Here is an 18,834-nt window from a genome sequence, read left to right as displayed (position 1 = left end):
CTTTAGTAAAATATTGGTAATCTTTGCCGATATTTTACTATGAGCTAACCTAACCCTACTCTTACACTGAGCCCTCCCTCTACCTATGCCTAATCAGAAGACAACATTTGGCCTAAACATTTGCAGTTTCTGCTGATTTGGACTGAGACCGTTTCAAGCTGCAAACTACTATTGTCTTGAAGGAAGGAACTCCCATGGCTGGATTTCTAGAAAGGTTACCGAGGCCCTGGCCTTGGGCAGCAGCTGGCCAAGGGGTGGCTGGACATAGAAGAGTGATTGCTGCATATGGAAGAAGAGGCTGAAAATGGAATACAGAGGTTGCAAATAAGGAGCAACACATGGAAATTGGGAGCTGCTGCCCAAGAAACCTGTATTGAACTGAATGAGGCTGCTGCTATACATGAATTTTAGACATGGAAGAGGGGGCAGCACAGGGAATAGGAGGGGGTGCTGCATATGGACAGGAAGCTGCAAGAAGGTTGGCCTAGGGGCGGATAAAGTATAAGTCCAGCCTTGGGGACTCCCTCCTTCACAGGAGGCTGCCAAACTAGGGTCACTGACATTGGGTTCTCTTGTGCAGTCAATAGGATAATACATAAGTACACAAATTGTTCCTTACATGCCTAGATGGAAGGCGTGGCAGGAGATGTGAGGAAGGTGTGAGAGGAGATGTGACCAGAGATCTGATGAAGGTGACAGGAGATGTGACCAGAGATCTGATGAAGGTGTGAGAGGAGATGTGACCAGAGATCTGATGAAGGTGTGACCAGAGATCTGATGAAGGTGTGACAGGAGATGTCACCAGAGATCTAATGAAGGTGTGAGAGGAGATGTGACCAGAGATCTGATGAAGAAGTGACAGAAAATGTGACAGGAAGTGTGAAGGCGTGGCAGGAAGTGTGATGAACATGGGACAGGAGATGTGATAAACGTGTTAAAGTGAATATTAATATTATCTGATAACAGAGATGCTTCATTACATATGTTAAAACACATATTAACATAATAAGCTGGCTACCGCCATCAAAGCGATACTTTCTACACCTACTTTCTAAACTTAGCATCAGACGCTATGATACTCTCATGTGCACATTGTGGTGTACTCTACCTTTAAATGCAACATAATGTGCAGCAGATGTGAGCATCTGATAATCTGGAGATGAGATTAGGGAGCGGTTGTGCTAAGTATCGCTTTGATGGAGATAGCCAGCATATTAAGTTATTATGTGTTGTAACATATGTAATGAGCTGCTTTGTTTTTTTAAATACAGAGATATTCATATTCTCAGTTTCATAACTAGAAATACATTTATGTAAGCAGACCTACTGAGAAACATTTACAGTCATCTGCGCTGCATATCACTAATAGCTCACTGCAACACATTCACTGCAAAGGCCTAGTTCACATTATAAATCGCCAGTGCTGAGCTCTTAACCCTGCGCTTTCAGAGAGATTTGCGCTTTGTTAAGCACTTTTCTAAGTGATTTTGTCTGGTGATTTGAGATTTTCTTCCGGAAGACAATCAGTAAGTGAACTCTTTGACCTAGAACTGAATCATTACAATGTATTTTTATCAAAAAAAAAGTGCTCACCTAATCGCTTTTCAAATCATTTTTTCAAGCACTTTGTGGTTTCCCTATACCTTGTATTGAAGTGCAAACATTCAGTAAATGGTGCAGGAGCCACGTTTGCGCTTGGAAAGAAAGCTCATCGCTCATGTGAGAACACTCCCATAGAGCAACATTGCATTTTAAAAATCGCCAGTGCATAAAAAGAAAAAGCTCAGTGTGAACAAGCCCTAAGAACATTTTTTTTAGCAATACACCGGTATATCAAAAACATTTTTTAGAGCATTTGGTATCTGTTTTTAGGCCTCTTTCACACCAAGATGTTGCGTTTTAGGGGACGTTAAGGTCGCATAATGTGCCCCAGGGCCGGGCCGAGGCATAGGCTGGAGAGGCTCCAGCCTCAGGGCGCAGTGTAGGAGGGGGCGCAGAATTCATTCAGCTGTCATTCCTAATTGTGTTTGAAGCAGAAAGAAATAAGAAAAGGAGATACATGGCAGTGACTGCAAGCCATATAACTAGATATTAAGGTGTTGGGTAGGTTGTGGGCCCTGTGGCCCTCTTAGTCTAATAGCAATCAGTGTGTGACGGCTGGGGTGGGAGGGATGGAGGGGCGTACTTTGGTGTCTCAGCCTTGGGTGCTGGAGGACCTTGTCCCAGCTCTGACGTGCCCCTAAGGCAACGCATGGTGGTGTTGAAGTTGGACGTCAGATTGAGCCGCGTTATGCGGCTCTTGGTGTGCCGTTTACGTTCTATCCTGGGAAGGCCGAATCTTTTCAATGATTTGGATGATTTGAATCGGATCATTGAAAAGATCTCTTTGAAAATATGATCTTTGAATCGTTTTACTAGGGAAGCAGGAAGCAGCAGGAGAATGAAGGCACATTGAGGGTGCTAATGGGGAAGGGAGAGATACAGCAGGAAGATTGTGCTTGTGCAGAGAAGCTGCAGTTCCTGTTCCTTCCAGACATCCACTGTGAACCGAATCCTTCATTGTGATGATCCGGATGAATCGACTCACAAAAAAGATCCGGATCAAAGATCCAAATCGTTCATGATCTGGGCAACACTACAGTGCAGTGAATATTAATTAGCCATGTGGCAAGGAACAATAGCTCCCCTTACTGAGCATGTGCAAACAGTCTAACGCAGCTAAAACCACATATAACTCACAGTATGCTGCACCTTCTTTGAACGTGCAGCGTTACACCGTAACGCAACGTGTGCACTGTGAACAGCCCATTGATTTTTCACTACTGTGAGTTGGGCTGTGTTACAGGCTGCTCTAACGTGCGCCTGTAACGTCCCACTGTGAAAGCAGGGCTGTGGAGTCGGAGTCGTGGAGTCGGAGTCGTGGAGTCGGGCAATTTTGGGTGCCTGGAGTCGGAGTCGGGAAAAAATGCACCGACTCCGACTCCTAATGAATTTGTAACTGTAATTAAAATAGAAAATATGATAAAATGTTCTATTTCTCAGATAATAGTCATTAAAAATAATGTATATATACAGTATATATACAGTAATAGCTGTGCTTAGTCCACAAAAATGAAATAAACCAGTCAAAATTAGTTACTTGTCCTCCAGCCCCCTTCAGGCTAATCAGTCCCTCACTGTCCTCCACCACCCGGATCTTCTGCTATGAGTCCTGGTAATTCAGCCAGTTAGCGCAGTCCGGCCACATGCCGCTCCTACAGCCAGGAACATTCTGCACCTGCGCAATAGTGCTGCACAGGTGTAGTATGCTCCTGGCGGCGGAGTGTGTGCATGCGCACTACGCACAACTGGCTCAAGTACCTGGACTCATAGCAGAAGATTCAGGTGGTGGAGGAGGACATAGAGGGACTGATTATCCTGAAGGCAGCTGGAGGAAGCCCCAGGTATGTATAAAACTTTAATTTCATCTGTCTCAGGTTTACTTTGTTACACAGTAGTACTATACTCTACATATGCACTCCCCACAGAGCTGCAGGGAATCCACTGAGAATGCTGTCCACATTGAACACAGAGGTGTTGTCTGTTTACAATCTCCTCATTCCCCTGCAGAGTACCTGCACATCATTCTTACATGTACCCACACTTACATTGCCTAGGGCCTGATAGATGTTCTTTGTTCCGGTTTGTACCTTTTACAAGTACTCTTACCAAGGACTAGTTTTAGTCTAAAGGGAATAAATATAGTAGTCTACATATCCTTCTCACTTCAGCTGTCTTGTAAAATTCCTAAGCGTTGGCAGTTAAGAGACGAATTTCATGTTACATACTTTTAATCAACAAAATTGTAATATGCAAATTAGAGGAGTCGGAGTTGTGGAGTCGGAGTCGGAGTCGGTGGAATCCTAAACTGAGGAGTCGGAGTCGGAGTCGGTGGATTTTTGGACCGACTCCACAGCCCTGTGTGAAAGTAGCATAAAAGTGCAAATTAACCCTTGGACTCGGGTGTAGCAATATCCATAGCAGCTGCTAAGGGGCCCTGAAGCGCAAGAGGGAGCCCAGGTGGTATTTCATCTATTCACTACTAACTTTCTTGTGTTTTCACCCACCGGACTGTGTCTCAGTGCCGATGGACTCAAGGCCGGACTCAGGCAGGGAACACACTAGGCAGAAACGCACATAATGGGCTCTATTCACAAAACTTCTCACACATGACTTATTTATCACAATAACCTTTCAGTACATTTACAAGCAAAACAATCACTCAAAGTAAGTTGTTCCTGATTATGATTAACGTTATTTCAATATTACTTTTCTTACCTTAATTATATTATATTTTTGCTCTTTGGAAGCTTAAAAATGTAACATAGATAAGGTGAAAGAGGAGAACAGGTGAAAAAGCTTTGCGAATCATGCCCAATGCAAGTCAATGGGGCACATGAAAAAACGCATATGCTTGCATTCTGCAATGTGCGTTTTTAAAAATGCTGTTTTTGTTGCATATTTTCCAAAAAATGCATTAAAAAAAAAAAGGTACATAATGAAAGTCAATGGTGACGCAGAGGTATTGCGTTTTATATGCATTTAAAAAACAAACAAGTTTGAGGATGTATTTCCGCTTCCTGTTGACTTCCTTGTGATTTGCATAAAAAAAAAAAAAAACAGGCAAAACACATACAAAACACATTTGCGATTTATATATGCAGACCGCAAACGCATTAAAATACACGCAAAACGCAAGAAAAACACGTGTGGGTAAAAATGCAAACGCACAGAAAATGCACGTAAAACGCACTAAAAATGCACAAACACATATGCAGCAAAACGCTACATTTCCCGCACTGCCTAGTGTGTTCCCAGCCTTATAGTTTTTCTGCCCCTAGGCCAACTTTCTTGCTTCCATATGCAGCATCCCCCTTCTGATCCTTGTGCAGCCCCCTCTTCCATGTCTAACCTTCATGTACAGCAGCCCCCTTCAGTTATATACACAGATGCCTTGAGCAACAGCAATCCCTCTTCCATGTCAAGCCGCCCCTTGGCCATCTGCTGCCCAAGGCCCGGGCCTATGTGGTCACTCTTCCCAGAAATCCAGCCCTTCATGGACTATATGCAGTGTAGATTGCATGAGAATAAAAACTGGCCACATATCCATAGGAAAGATGTTACAAACCTGAACGGAGGAACAAGTGATGACCACAGTGTGCAGCAATACAGACACTGAAACAATGAATAATGTGCAATAATGGTTTATTGTGACCGTATTGTGCAAACAAACAGATAAATGCAAATCAGATGCAAATTACTTGCACAGCACTATATACAGATCAGATGCAACCAGGTGCACAACACACTACATACACAGCAACCACTATATATATATATATATATATATATATATATATATATATATATATATATATATATATATATATATATATATATATATATATATATATATATATATATGTGCAAACCCCAAATACCCTATCTATTCTAGCTAACTAATATATAAATATGTACAGGATAATATATACAGGAGTAATATACAACAATCACAGTACAAAAGGGAGCAGGCAGAAATCACAGTCAAACGTAATGCAAGTCAGGCAACAAACCAATCGAAGTACAGAGGAGCAGGCAGGAATCAGAGTCAGACAAAGTATACAGGGTTCAGCAACAGAAAGGCATAAACTCAGGGCAAGAAACAGGTCAGGTAGCAGGTTGTTCAGAAGCTCAAGGCTGCAAAGAACTGCTAAGCTCTGGCAACCAGCAGGAGGAAAAGGCAGTTCCAGGTAAGAAACAAGATGCATGCTGAACATCAGGGCTGCTCACAGTCCACAGAGCCCTCTGCTGGTGGAGGGCAGAACTCCAGGGCTGCTGCATGTTCATAAAGCCCTCTGCTGGTGGCACAGTAAATAGTCCAAGGCAGTCCAAATGAACACCGCCACCAGCAGGCAAGAAAAGAGCAGCACATAGGCCTCTATTCATAAAGCAGTCCCGCATGCGGTAATGCTTAAAACAGCTGACTTTAAAGACCATCTAGCAAAGTGTTTATTCATAAAAGCTGTTTCCGCATGAAAAGCTACAATTCCTGAGCAGTGCGGGAAATTACCGCCTTGTGCCGAGATTATCACAACACATGTCACTGAAGGTTAATTCATAAAGATTAGATCAAGCGGAATGGGAACTGAGAATACCGGCTGTTTAGATGAGTGGTCTCCAACCTTTTCCGGCCCGGGGACCACTATCTGAACACATTTTTCTCCGGGGAACAGCGGGGGCGGGGGGGATGGACCTGTGTGTCGCGGGTGTTTGCGCGACCTAGTGGACAGTGTCGTGCGCAGCGGGTTATGGGGGGGAGGGGGGCCAGGGTGCGGCTGCATAGCTAGCATAGTTGCCCCAGTATAGGGAGTCTAGTTGCCCCAGTATGGCTAGTATAGTTACCCCAGTATAGCTAGTATAGTGCCCTAGTATAGCTAGTATAATGACCAGTATAGCTAGTATAGTCCCAGTATGGATAGGTAGTGCCCCAGTATAGTGCCCAGTATGGGTAGGTAGTGCCCCAGTATAGCCAGTAAAGTGCCCAGTATAGCTAGTATAGTGCCCAGTATAGGTAGGTAGTGCCCAGATAGCTAGTATAGTGCCCAGTATAGCTAGCATAGTGCCCAGTATGGTGCCCAGTACAGCAAGTATAGTGCCCAGTATAGGTAGGTAGTGCCCCAGTATAGTGCCCAGTATAGCTAGTATAGTGCCCAGTATAGCTTCCTAGTATGGGTAGGTAGTGCCCCTCCCCCCTCCGCTCCTGTTACCTTATCATGAGCGGGCGGCCGCTTGTCCGATTAGATTCCCCCATAGCCGCTCTCCTCAATGGCATCTCCTATTACAGCAGCGCGCTCGGCGGCTGCTGTGATGAGCAGGAAGCGGTACAACAGCTTCCTGTAGCGGCGTTATGCATCGCCGTTACCATGGGAACCGCTGTACCGCTTCCTGCTCATCACAGCAGCTGCCGAGTGCGCTGCTGTAATAGGAGATGCCATGATAAGGTAACAGGAGCGGCGGCCGCGGGGAGGAGTGAGAGGCCAGACCTGCCGCAGCCCGGTGGTTGGGGACCCCTGCCGTACGGCACACCAGGCAACAGCGGTTGAAAAACACTGGTTTAGATAATGCGATAAGCATGGGGATGACAGCCAAGCTAATGGTGACAGACCTCCCAGACAGCAGCAGAGAGACCAGAGCAAACAAGGCATCCAGGAATACCAAGGCTGTGTTTTTTAACTCCTTTGGTACCTGTTTTCAGATAAATTTCACATCAGAAAGCCTGCATGTGTAACATTTCTTGAAGTTTTTCTAAGCTGCAGCAATTAAATAGATTGTTTAGAAAGACTAATAGACAGATTCAGCCAGATTCAGGGCAAGGAGACCTTTCGTAGCAAGTGTAAACATTTTTATGAATTAGCACACAAAAGTCTAAATTAGGCCTGGAACCCACTGAAATCCGCAAACGCAAAACGCAACCACTAGCGTTTTGTCTGAGCGGTTTGCAAGCGGATTCATGCGCGTTTTTGGTCGTGTTTTGCAACATTGTATTTTTTTGCCCCGCGGGTGCGTAGCGTTTTGCGTTTTTATCCTGATTGGTCCTGTGAATTATTTTTCATTTTGTTACAGTGTGCTGAACCGCAAAACGCTAGCAAAACCGCTCAGTTTAGGTTTTGCTGAGCGTTTCTGCTAGCGTTTCAATACTTTACATTGAAGCGCTAACGCTCCCAAAATGCTGCAGGTCCTGCGTTTGCGTTTCTGAGAAACGCAAACGCTCCTGTGGAAGTTGCCCCATCCATTAATATTAGCCCAGTGTTTTGGCAAACTGCTAGCGTATCGCAGTGCTGCCAAAACGCTGCCAAAAGCGCTCCTGTGGGTTCCAGCCCTTACCAATGCTGTGTTTTCCCTCCAAGATTTTTTTTGCCGCAAATGTTTTATGAATAGAGCCCATAGTTCCTAACAGAAGAGTTAAAAAAAGTAGGAGAAGAAGAGAGGGTGGGCAGTATGGATGATTAAAGCGATGCACATTCTTCAAAATGATGCAAATTTATGTAAATTTGTATGCAAATGTATGTAGTTAGAAAATGGACCAATCAATTGGTCCATTTTCAAGTTGCATATATTTGCATCATTTCAGAAGTATTTGTATGGCCCAGTGCACACCGAGCGGTTTTTGGAGCGATCCGCCGGCCGCATCCACCTGGAAAAATGCTCAAACCGCCGGTGTGCACCACACATTGAAATACAATAGCCAAGCGTTTTCACTGGCTGATGCGGCTGGTGGATCGCATACAAAATCCGCTTGGTGTGCACCCAGCCAAATATCTGCTCTCTGCTCCCAAAACCGCTAGCGTTTTGACGATCTGCTAGCGGTTTTGGTGTGCACTGGGCCTAACTCATTGATCATCCCTAGTGGGCAGGCCCTCGGTTGTTGAAGCCTTCAGTAAAGGCACAATGGCCTCTATTCATAAAGCATTCCCGCATGTGGTAATGCTCAAAACAGCTGACTTTACCAACCATTTAGCAAAGTGTCAATTCATAAAAACTGTTTCCGCATGAAAAGCTGACATTCCTGAGCAGTGCAGGAAATTACTGCTTTATGCGGTGATTATCACAACACATGTCACTACATGTCAATTCATAAAGATTACAGCAGGCGGTATCAGGACGGAGAATACCGTCTGTTTAGAAAAGGCGATAAGCCAGCGGATAACAGCTAAGTTAATGGAGACAGATCTCCCCCAGGCAGCAGCAGTGAGAGCAGTACAAAAAAGGTTTTCCGGAATACCCAGGCTGTGTTTTTTTTTTTAACCTCTTGGGTACCTGTTTTCAGATATATTTTACATTAGAAAGCCTGCATGTGTAACATTTCTTGAAGTTCTTCTAAGGTGCGGTAATTAAATAGATTGTTTAGAAAGACTAAGGCCCAGAGCACACCAAAACCGCTAGCAGATCCTCAAAACGCTAGAGGTTTTTGGAGCAGATTTCAGAGCGATTCTAGGTATGTTTGGAGACGTTTTCTAAACATGCCTAGCGTTTTTTGGAGCGTTTTTGTGTAGCAGATTTCAAATATTGTTACAGTAAGCTGTTACTGAACAGCTCCTGTAAAAAAACGCCTGGAAAACCACTCTAATCTGCCATTTTTCCGAGCGGTTTGAGCTTTTCCTATACTTTACATTGAGGCAGAAATGCATCTGCAAACTGCAAAAATGCTGCAGGACCCACGTTTGCGGTTTGCTAAAAACCTCAAACCGCAGGTGTGCACCATCCCATTGAAATACATTAGCTAAGCGGTTTCACAGGCAGAAGCGGTTTGGAAAACGCTACAAAAACCGCTCGGTGTGCAGCCTAATAGACAGATTCAGAGAAGATTTAGGGTCTGTTTCCACTACACGCAGATTGGATGCAGAAAAACTGGCTGCAATGAATGCCTATGGGCCTGTTTCCACTAAACGCCATCTTTCTGATGCAGATTTTCCCATAGGCACTAATTGGAGTCAGTTTTTCTGCATCCAATCTGCGTGTAGTGGAAATAGGCCCTCAGGGCAAGGAGAGGCAGTTTTTAAAAAAATGCACATGTAAAGGAAAGTTGGGGCTGCCTCTTTTATTGTAACTGTCTCTGCGCAGAGAAAATGTATCAACTCAGGCAGCACCGCCAGTTTAGTTCGGGAATTCCCCGACCTTTTATCACAACTGTAAACTTTTTTATGAATTAGCACACAAAAGTCTAAAATACTGATGCGGTGTTTTCCCTCCAAGATTTTTTGATACTTATCCGTTAGCTGGGCGCATCCGGCAGGGGGTGCTAATTGCGTACGTACGAAAAGGGCGTCGGGAAAAAAGGGCGCGTGGTATAAACGATAAATGGAAATATCGTTTATAGAAATTATTGTGTAGAATTTCGTTTATAAATAGTGATTTAAAAATGTATAAATCACTAAATAATGTGTATGAGATCGGCAATTCTTAAAACGTTAATCTTCCCTGTTTGTAAAGTGAAACTTATATTTTCGTTTATTAAAAACCCTCCCTGTACCTATCCCTAACCCCTAGACCCCCTGTTGGTGCCTAAACCTAAGACCCCCCTGTTGGTGCCTAACCCTAAGACCCCCCTGTAGGTGCCTAACCCTAAGACCCCCCTGTTGGTGCCTAACCCTAAGACCCCCCTGTTAGTGCCTAAACCTAAGACCCCCCTGTTAGTGCCTAAACCTAAGACCCCCCTGTAGGTGCCTAACCCTAAGACCCCCCTGTAGGTGCCTAACCCTAAGGCCCCCCTGTTGGTGCCTAAACCTAAGACCCCCCTGTTAGTGCCTAAACCTAAGACCCCCCTGTAGGTGCCTAAACCTAAGACCCCCCTGTTGGTGCCTAAACCTAAAACCCCCTATGGATAATAATGTTTTACAGACATGAATAAATAAAGAATGTAAAGAAAAAAAATGTAAATTATTTTTTTGGGTGGATAATAATGTGTTAGAAATGTTTTAGAAATAGTGATTTATTATCTTCATAAACGTTATTCGTCACGGGCTCATTTTGTAAACTTAAATCATCACAAACATAGTTATAAATCCTTAAAAATCTCCGGGCGCCGTTATAAATCCTTAAAAATCTCCGGCGCCTTATTTTCCCCGTTCAGCGCCCATTAAACGATATTTATAATGAAAGTGAATGGGGCGCCCTTTTTGTCCACTTGTCTCATGCGCCCAAATCTACTGCTTCCGTGCTAATTACTATTCCCCCTCCAGGCCGCCATGGATAGTAGGGAAACATGTAAGTCTGTTGGCGTTTTGTCGCCACCTACAGGATGCGCCCGGCTAATGGAAAAGAACCGATTTTTTTTTTACTGCAAATTTTTTATGAATAGAGCCCAATGTGACGAGAAGCAGAAGTCTTTGAATCTTGCAGTCAGTGGCGTAGCTAAGGAGCTATGGGCCCCGGTGCAAGTTTTACATGCCCCCCCAAGCACTCTATACATAACAACTGATATGACGCAGCAAAACCTACCAAGGAAAACCACAGTGTCAGAGGTGCAAGAAGGGGATGGGGGGCAGTGTTTTAAGGATTACTACTATTCAAAGCATCTATAGAAGTGATTATTACCAGCACAGGACTAATAGAGAGCTAATATTGTGATAGAGGGTGGACTCTTCGGGGCCCCTCTGGCCCAAGGGCCTTGATGCAGTGGCTACCTCTGCACCCCTCATTGCTACGCCACTGCTTGCAGTGTGCACAAAGCACCTAGGATCAGTGTTTCAGAGGAAATGCAAGAAGAAAGGAACAGGCTTGGCACTACTGCTGTTCATTTGCCAATCAGAAACAGTTCATGCATACACATAAATAATGTACTTATCATGGCAGATGCAGGGGTGCTGGGAAGGCAGTGGGCGCCGGTGGTGCATGGCCTGACGACCACTTCGCTGTGCAGTGCTTCTACTGAGGCCAAGTGTGCACCTCCTTGCATTTCATCCATAGGGAAGAGGCAGGTGGCATTGCTCAACAATGCCTTTGCCTGATGGCCCCATTTGCTATGGGGCGCCATAATCTCTAGTTGTGCCACCACAGCTGGACTCAAGGCTTGACACGCAGCGATAAAAGCAGCGTACATTTGAAATCGGCGCCGGTAGACTTGGGCGCAGGATACAGCGGTATATAGCTGATCCTGCTTCTGCACAAGTCCGGGCCGATTTAATTACTATTCCCCCTCCAGGCCGACATGGATAGTGGGGGAATGAAATAATTCGGCTTCCAGCGATTGCTGGAGGCCGAATTATTGTGTTTTTAAGCAACTTCGGCTTCGTCTTCTGACGGAGCCGACGTTACTCACTGAGCGCTTCAATAGGAATGATTCCTATTGAAGTCTATGGAGGCGCCGGCTGCGCCCAAATCTAGCAGCGCTGAAAAGCACTGCTCCGTAAAAGCAGGCAAACAAAATGGTGGATCTTAGTTCTCCAAAAATTAATCCAACCCACTGAATTGTCAGGGTTCCCGCCTCCTTAAGATTGGTCCATTCATACTAGTCAGCATCCGAGCAGACAATTCATGCAGACAACTCGAAATTTAGACTGGGAGCAACTGGGGATCTTTACCTTTAAAGTGGACCTGAACTCAGAACTTCTTCTCTGCTCTAAATGATACACAACAGCATATAGTAACCTTTAAAGAAAAACATTTCTTTGCTACAGCTAATAGAAATCCTGCAATAAATCTGCAGAGTGACTTTCTGCTTTCATGGAAGCAGACATAGGATTAACATCCTGTGTCTACAAATTAGCTGCTCTGCCAAGGCAGCCAGCTGACACAGCTGAGAGATCAAATTGCAACTTGTGATTTGTAACAGATAAAGGGGAATTAGACAGGCTAAAATACATACAGGGTACTTTTCTGTTTTCCTTCTGTCCTGTGCAAGAGTTCAGGTCCACTTTAATTAAGGGGAACACACATATAACAAGCTAGTGGGTTGGCTTAATTTAGGAACGCCTCAGCATTTTTAGGGAACAAAACTCCTCCATTTTGTTTGGCAATCTTTATTGCAGTGCATTATGCGTTAGTGTAAGTTTTAATGTGATGGTTATTTTTGGATTTGGACAAATCCCTTTGCACCTCCCATTTCCCTATTTCTGGTCACTCAGCTACCTGTTCTTAAAGTGTGCTCTTAAAGTGGACACTGAAAGTAACATGGAGAGCGTGGTGTTTCAGGTCCACACAAGGCTAAAAAAGGTAGCTAATTTGGGCGCCGAGTAAAGTCAAAGGTGGGTAGTACACACATCAGCTAAAAGTCTTTGGAAAACGAAGGATCAAAGACCAATTTTACCCCCTTCCATGTAGTATGAGAGCCATACCTTCACAGTCTATTCTATGGAGCTGAACTCCCCATCAGATAGAAATCTTTGCAAGATGCTGCACACAAAGATGCAAACTACAAACACAATTCTTTATATCATAAGTTTATTTTTGCTTCAAGTTTGCTTTAAGCAATACCAGTTGCCTGGCTGCCATGCTGATCCTCTGCCTCTAATACATTCAGGCATAGACCCTGAACAAGCATGCAAGCATGCTGCAGATCAGATGTTTCTGGTAATCAGAGCAGGGACAAGGTCCCCCAGCACCCAAGGCTGAGACACCAAAGTGCGCCCCTCTATCCCTCCCACCCGAGCCATCGCACACTGATTGCTATTAGACTAAGAGGGCCACAGGGCCCACAACCTCCCCAACACCTTAATCTCTAGTTATCTGGCTTGCAGTCACTACTATGTATCCCCTTTTTCTTATTTCTTTCTGCTTCATGCACAATTAGGAATGACAGCTGAATGAATTGTGCGCCCCCTCCTACACTGCGCCCTGAGGCTGGAGCCCCTCCAGCCTATGCCTCGGCCCGGCCCTGCTGGTAATATTGTCAGATCTGACAAGATTAGCTGCATGCTGGTGCCTGCTGTTATTCAAACACTACAGCAGCCAAAGAAACCAGCAGGGCTGCCAGGGCAACTGGTATTGCTAATATTGGCTTGACCTCTCTTTATAAACTCAGAGGTCAGAGCCAAGTTAACAAAAAGATCCTCCTGGTGGTTTCTTTAGTGATGTTGACTCGGGAAGCCTTGTATTTGCTGACTTTAATTAATACAGCTGAACTGTAAGAGCTTCATCATTCAATTGAATCCCTCTTGCAACAATAGATCAAACTGACATTAGGAAAAGCCTGGCAGGAATCACTTATCCTTCAACTGAAAAAAGTAGTGTTGTCGAATACTTTCTTGATATTTGTATAGCATACCATCCAACATTCCTAATCCTAAAACAGAGATAGGTACACTCTGACCCACCCAAGCTCCACCCTCAGCTCTGGCAAAGCAATGGGCAAGCCCCACCCGTCAAACCATGCTAGATTTTTAAAAGAATACCATTGTGCAATCTTTTCTTTTACTGCAGTCTGGTCGTGACCACATCCTGCCCAGGCAGCGATATAGACATGATGTGCACAAACCGCAGACTTCTATGGAGTGTCGGACTGAGAGGTAGAAAACCTGAGGAAATCCACTTGTTGGCCAAGCAGCAGTAATCATGTACGGCTGCTCACAGACAGTGAAGACTTGCTGCAGGTTTCTATTGGTAGTGATAACACAGGGTTACTGCTGCTTGGCCAGCAGGTGGATTGCCACAGGTTTTCCACCTTCCAGTCCAACACTGCTACTATGGCTTTCTGCTCATCAGGACCCTCAACGAGCCAATGAAACAAACAAGAGAAAGGCCTCAATTCACTAAGATCATGCTGGAGATAATAAGGCAAGAGTAAACTTACCACCATGCAGTGAGAGAGTTATCTTATCTCTTCATTCCTTAATTTACCTCCTCTGTAGTTATTTTACCCCGCAGTTTATTAACTTTAGAATTCTGGAGTTATGTTAAGGATTGAAGAGTTAACTTAAAGAGTAACTGTCGGGCATAAAATCAATTTTTTATTTTTATCTGGTAAACAAGTAATAGGGATGCTAATCAGGCAATCCAAAAGTTAAAATCACTATTACTTTTCTTGTTGATAAATTATCATTCCCCAGTTTACATGACTCTTATATGGTACACACAAAATTTGGTACACAAAAGAGAAGTTGCAGGGCATGCTGGATTGTCTTTTTTTTTGCTTCTCTACCTCCTACTCAGACTTAACTAATGCAGCTTGATTGGTTGAAGCCTCTTTCCCTCCTGTTTTCTCCTCCCACAACTCTGTTCCTCTCAGGGCTGGATTTAGGGCAAGGCCGCCTAGGCCATGGCCTAGGGCACCACAGGAGTAAGGGCACCAAAGCAGCAGGCTAAACTGATGCAAGCTTGCAAATTCTGCAATGCAGGGATATCAGTACTCTGCTGCCAGCGGCCTGTGCAGCAGCCACCTTGCTCTCTGTGCTTGTTTGCATTGTGGCCAGCGGCTATGGACTTGGACAGCATTGGAGACGGAAAGGAAGAGGAAGCTTCTGCACTGGAGACGAGCAGAGAAATTAGTGACACTCACACTGATGGCTGCTGCAGTGTGAAGGTGAGCTGGCTACCCATACTGAAAGGGAGGGGGGGAGGGAAGGGATTAAGGGAGTCATCTTTCTACCTATATTGGAGGGAAAGGGGGAGCGGTCATCTGGCTACCTATACTGGGGGGGGGGGTCATCAGGCTACCTATACTGGAGGGAAGGGGGAGGGGTCATCTGGCTACCTATACAAAAGGGGAGCGGCTGATGACAACGGACTTGGGCGGTAAAGAGTACAAATCCGGCCCTGGTTCCTCACGGATTGGCCAAAATTTCTCTGGCTGAAAACAATATTTATGAAATAAATGAATCATGGACCCTTTTTATTGTACATAGTTTTAATAACACCTGCATCCAACCTCCTCCCCCAGCCTTGCCACCTCTCCATCTCCTGTGTAGATTGGTTGGCCAAAATGGTGAGAGCACTAAATGTGTCTGGCCAATATGAACCCAAGCTTTTTAAAGTGGTATGAAACTTCATATTAACTGAAAAAAAACATCCAATAAGAAATTACTTATTTAGCTTACCTATCCTGCTGTTTTGGCGTTCCCTGTCAGATTTATGAGAAATGTGTTTTGAAAAAAGAAAATAATATTTCTGCTGGTTTACATCTTTACTGTTTCTCTGTGTTTTCAAAAGTGATGTCCCTTTTCTTTTTAATTTTTTTCAACCCAGCTCTGTGTTTTTTTTCCCTCCCTACTGCCACAGCTCACTGTCCCTCCAACACCAAATAACACCTAGACAACAAGCTAATATCACTGTGTAACCTCTTTAAAGGGAGGGGGGATTCAATCACCTTCTGGTCATAGTGCCCTTATCTTATCCAAAATAGGAAGCTTTGTGTTATTTACATGCTGAGATAAGCTTGTTACAAGAGATGGCTCGAACCTCCGATTTTAGGTTCGCGAACCTCAAACATGAACTTCCGCAAAAGTTTGGTTCGCGCGACCTTTCGCGAACCGCAATAGACTTCAATGGGGAGGCGAACTTTGAGAACTAGAAACATTTATGCTGGCCACAAAAGTGATGGAAAGGAGGTTCAAGGGGTCTAACACCTGGAGAGGGGCATGGCTGAGTGGGGAAAAATCCAGATTTGACGCAAAGCAGCGTTTTTAACGGCAGAAATCACATTGAATGCTAAATTGGAGGCCTAAAGTGCTTTAAAACTTCTTGCATGTGTATACATCAATCAGGGAGTGTAATTAGAGTATTGCTTCACACTGACACACCAAACTCACTGTGCAACGCACCGCAAACAGCTGTGTAGTGACAGCCGTGTTGGACTACTGCGCACCATGGCGAGAGTGCAGGCGATATCGGTTTTCAAGGCCATATGGTCGCTGGGCTGAGGTAGCTCAATAATAGAGCAACAGTGACTGTCCAGCTGATCGAATTTGGTCTGTCCACAATGAAGCAACAACCTTATTATCTTGGGTGTGCCCCCCTTCCCCCCCGAGACACTCACATAACCGGCGGTCATTGCTTCATTGTGATACGCAAGCCCTTTCACCGCAGCAAGGTAACGATCACGAAGGGGAATTGACACATGTACATGCCCTTTGTTTTGTTGTTGCCAGAAAAATTAGGCAGGCATGTACACACACCAGAAAAAATTGTTATTGGTTTTGTCAGCAGCCTTAAAAAATCAGGAATCCACCTGTAGTCCTGGACCCTGTTGGTGGTGGCAGAGAAGGCAGTCAAGCGGCCTGCAGGCAGAGATGCTGTGTGTGGGGACTGACTTAGCCTTCAGGTGGGAAGTAGCCCTCCGGGATCCATGCCTCATTCATTTTGATAAAGGTGAGGTACTGAACACTGTTGTGACCTAGGCAACGTCTCTTCTCAGTGACAATGCCTCCAGCTGCGCTGAAGGTCCTTTCTGACAGGACGCTTGAGGCAGGGCAAGACAGAAGTTGGATGGCAAATTGTGACAGCTCTGGCCACAGGTCAAGCCTGCGCACCCAGTAGTCTAGGGGTTCATCGCTGCTCACAGTGTCTACATCCACACTTAAGGCCAGGTAGTCGGCTACCTGCCGGTCGAGGTGTTGATGGAGGGTGGATCCGAAAGGGCTAAGGCGAGACGTTGGACTAAAGTCCGACATCACCATGAGATCGCTAGAGCGTCCTGTCCTTGCCTGCGTGGACATGGGAGGAGGAGGATTACTGGCAGACAGTGGAACCTTTATTCCGTTGTGCTGTGACATCACCCTTAAGCACACTAAAGCATAGTTGCCAGCTTGTTCTGCAAGTGCTGCATCCTTTCTGCCTTCAGGTGAGTTGGTAACATCTCCGCCACTTAGTGCTTATACCGAGGGTCTAGTAGCGTGGCCACCCAGTACAGGTTATTTCCTTGAGTTTTTTTTATATGGGGGTCCCTCAACAGGCTGGACAGCATAAAAGCCGCCATCTGCACAAAATTTGGATGCAGACGTACTATCCATCTCCTCTTGCTCTTCCTCAGTGATGTCAGGTAAGTTCTCCTCCTCCTCCTCCCCCCAGCCACGAAGAATACCATGGGAAAGTTGAGCAGCACAAGCTCCCTGTGACGCCTGCTGTGGTTGCTCTTCTGCCTCCTCCTTCTTCTAAAAAAACCCACCTTCCTCATCATCTGACTCCTCTTCCCCACACGACTCTTCCTCCTCCTCCTCCCCCCTCCTCTGTGCTGCCACAGGTGTTGAGGAAACATCTAGTTCTGCTGAGAATTGATCCCACAACTCTTCCTCCTGTAACTGTTCCTGTTCACACTTCTCCACAGCTTGATCCACCACTCTACGCACGGCACGCTCCAGGAAGAAAGCATATAGGATCAAGTCGCTGATGGTGCCTTCACTGCGAGTCACCATGTTTGTCACCTCCTCAAACGGCCACATGAGCCTGCAGGCATTTCGCATGAGTGTCCAGTACTTTGCCCAGAACATCCCCATCTCCCCAGAATATGTCATTCTACTGTAGTTGTAGAGATACTGGTTGACGGCTTACTCCTGTTGTAGCAGGTGGTTAAACATATGGAGGGTTGAATTCCAGCGAGTCAGGCTATCGCAAATCAAGTGTCTCACCGGCAAGTTCTTTCTCCGCTGAATATCGGCCAAGCATGCCATGGCCGTGTAAGACTGCCTGAAATGCCCACACAACTTCCTGGACTGCTTCAGGACGTCCTGTAAGTCTGGGTACTCGCACACAAATCTCTGAATTATTCGATTCAGCACATGTGCCATGCAGGGTACATGTGTCAACTTTCCCAAATTCAAAGCCGAAATGAGATTGCTGCCATTGTCACACACGACGTTGCCGATCTCCAGTTGGTGCGGGGTCAGCCACTGATCCACCTGTTTGTTCAGAGCATCAGGAGAGCTGCTCCAGTGTGACTTGAGGTAAGACATGTCTAAGATGGCGTGACACCGTCTTATCTGGCATGCAGCATAGGCCCTGGGGAGCTGGGGCTGTGTAGCTGGAGAAGAGATCGCAGCACCAGTAGAGTTGAACTGCCACTCAGCCAAGGAGGAGGAGGACGACGACAGCGAAGAGGATGTAGCAGGAGGAGAAGGAGAGGAGGTGGCAGGAGGCCTGCCTGCAAGCCGTGGAGGTTTAAAATCCCAAATATTGGTCCGCACGACAGCCGGGGGCCCCAAGTCTCTCTCACTAGCTGGGGCCCCCAAACCACCATGCAATACCTAGAGGGAAGTGTGGGCAAGCCCTGGACCTCTCACCTCCCAGGGAACTCACCCCCACCGCCTCTAAACTGAATGCTAACTGCAACAAACACAATTGCTAACTCCCAGCTAGAGCAATCTCCTG

The sequence above is a fragment of the Hyperolius riggenbachi genome, chromosome 1 (assembly GCF_040937935.1).
Source record: "Hyperolius riggenbachi isolate aHypRig1 chromosome 1, aHypRig1.pri, whole genome shotgun sequence".
Classification (NCBI taxonomy): Eukaryota; Metazoa; Chordata; class Amphibia; order Anura; family Hyperoliidae; genus Hyperolius; species Hyperolius riggenbachi.
Note: the sequence above shows the minus strand (reverse complement) of the source record.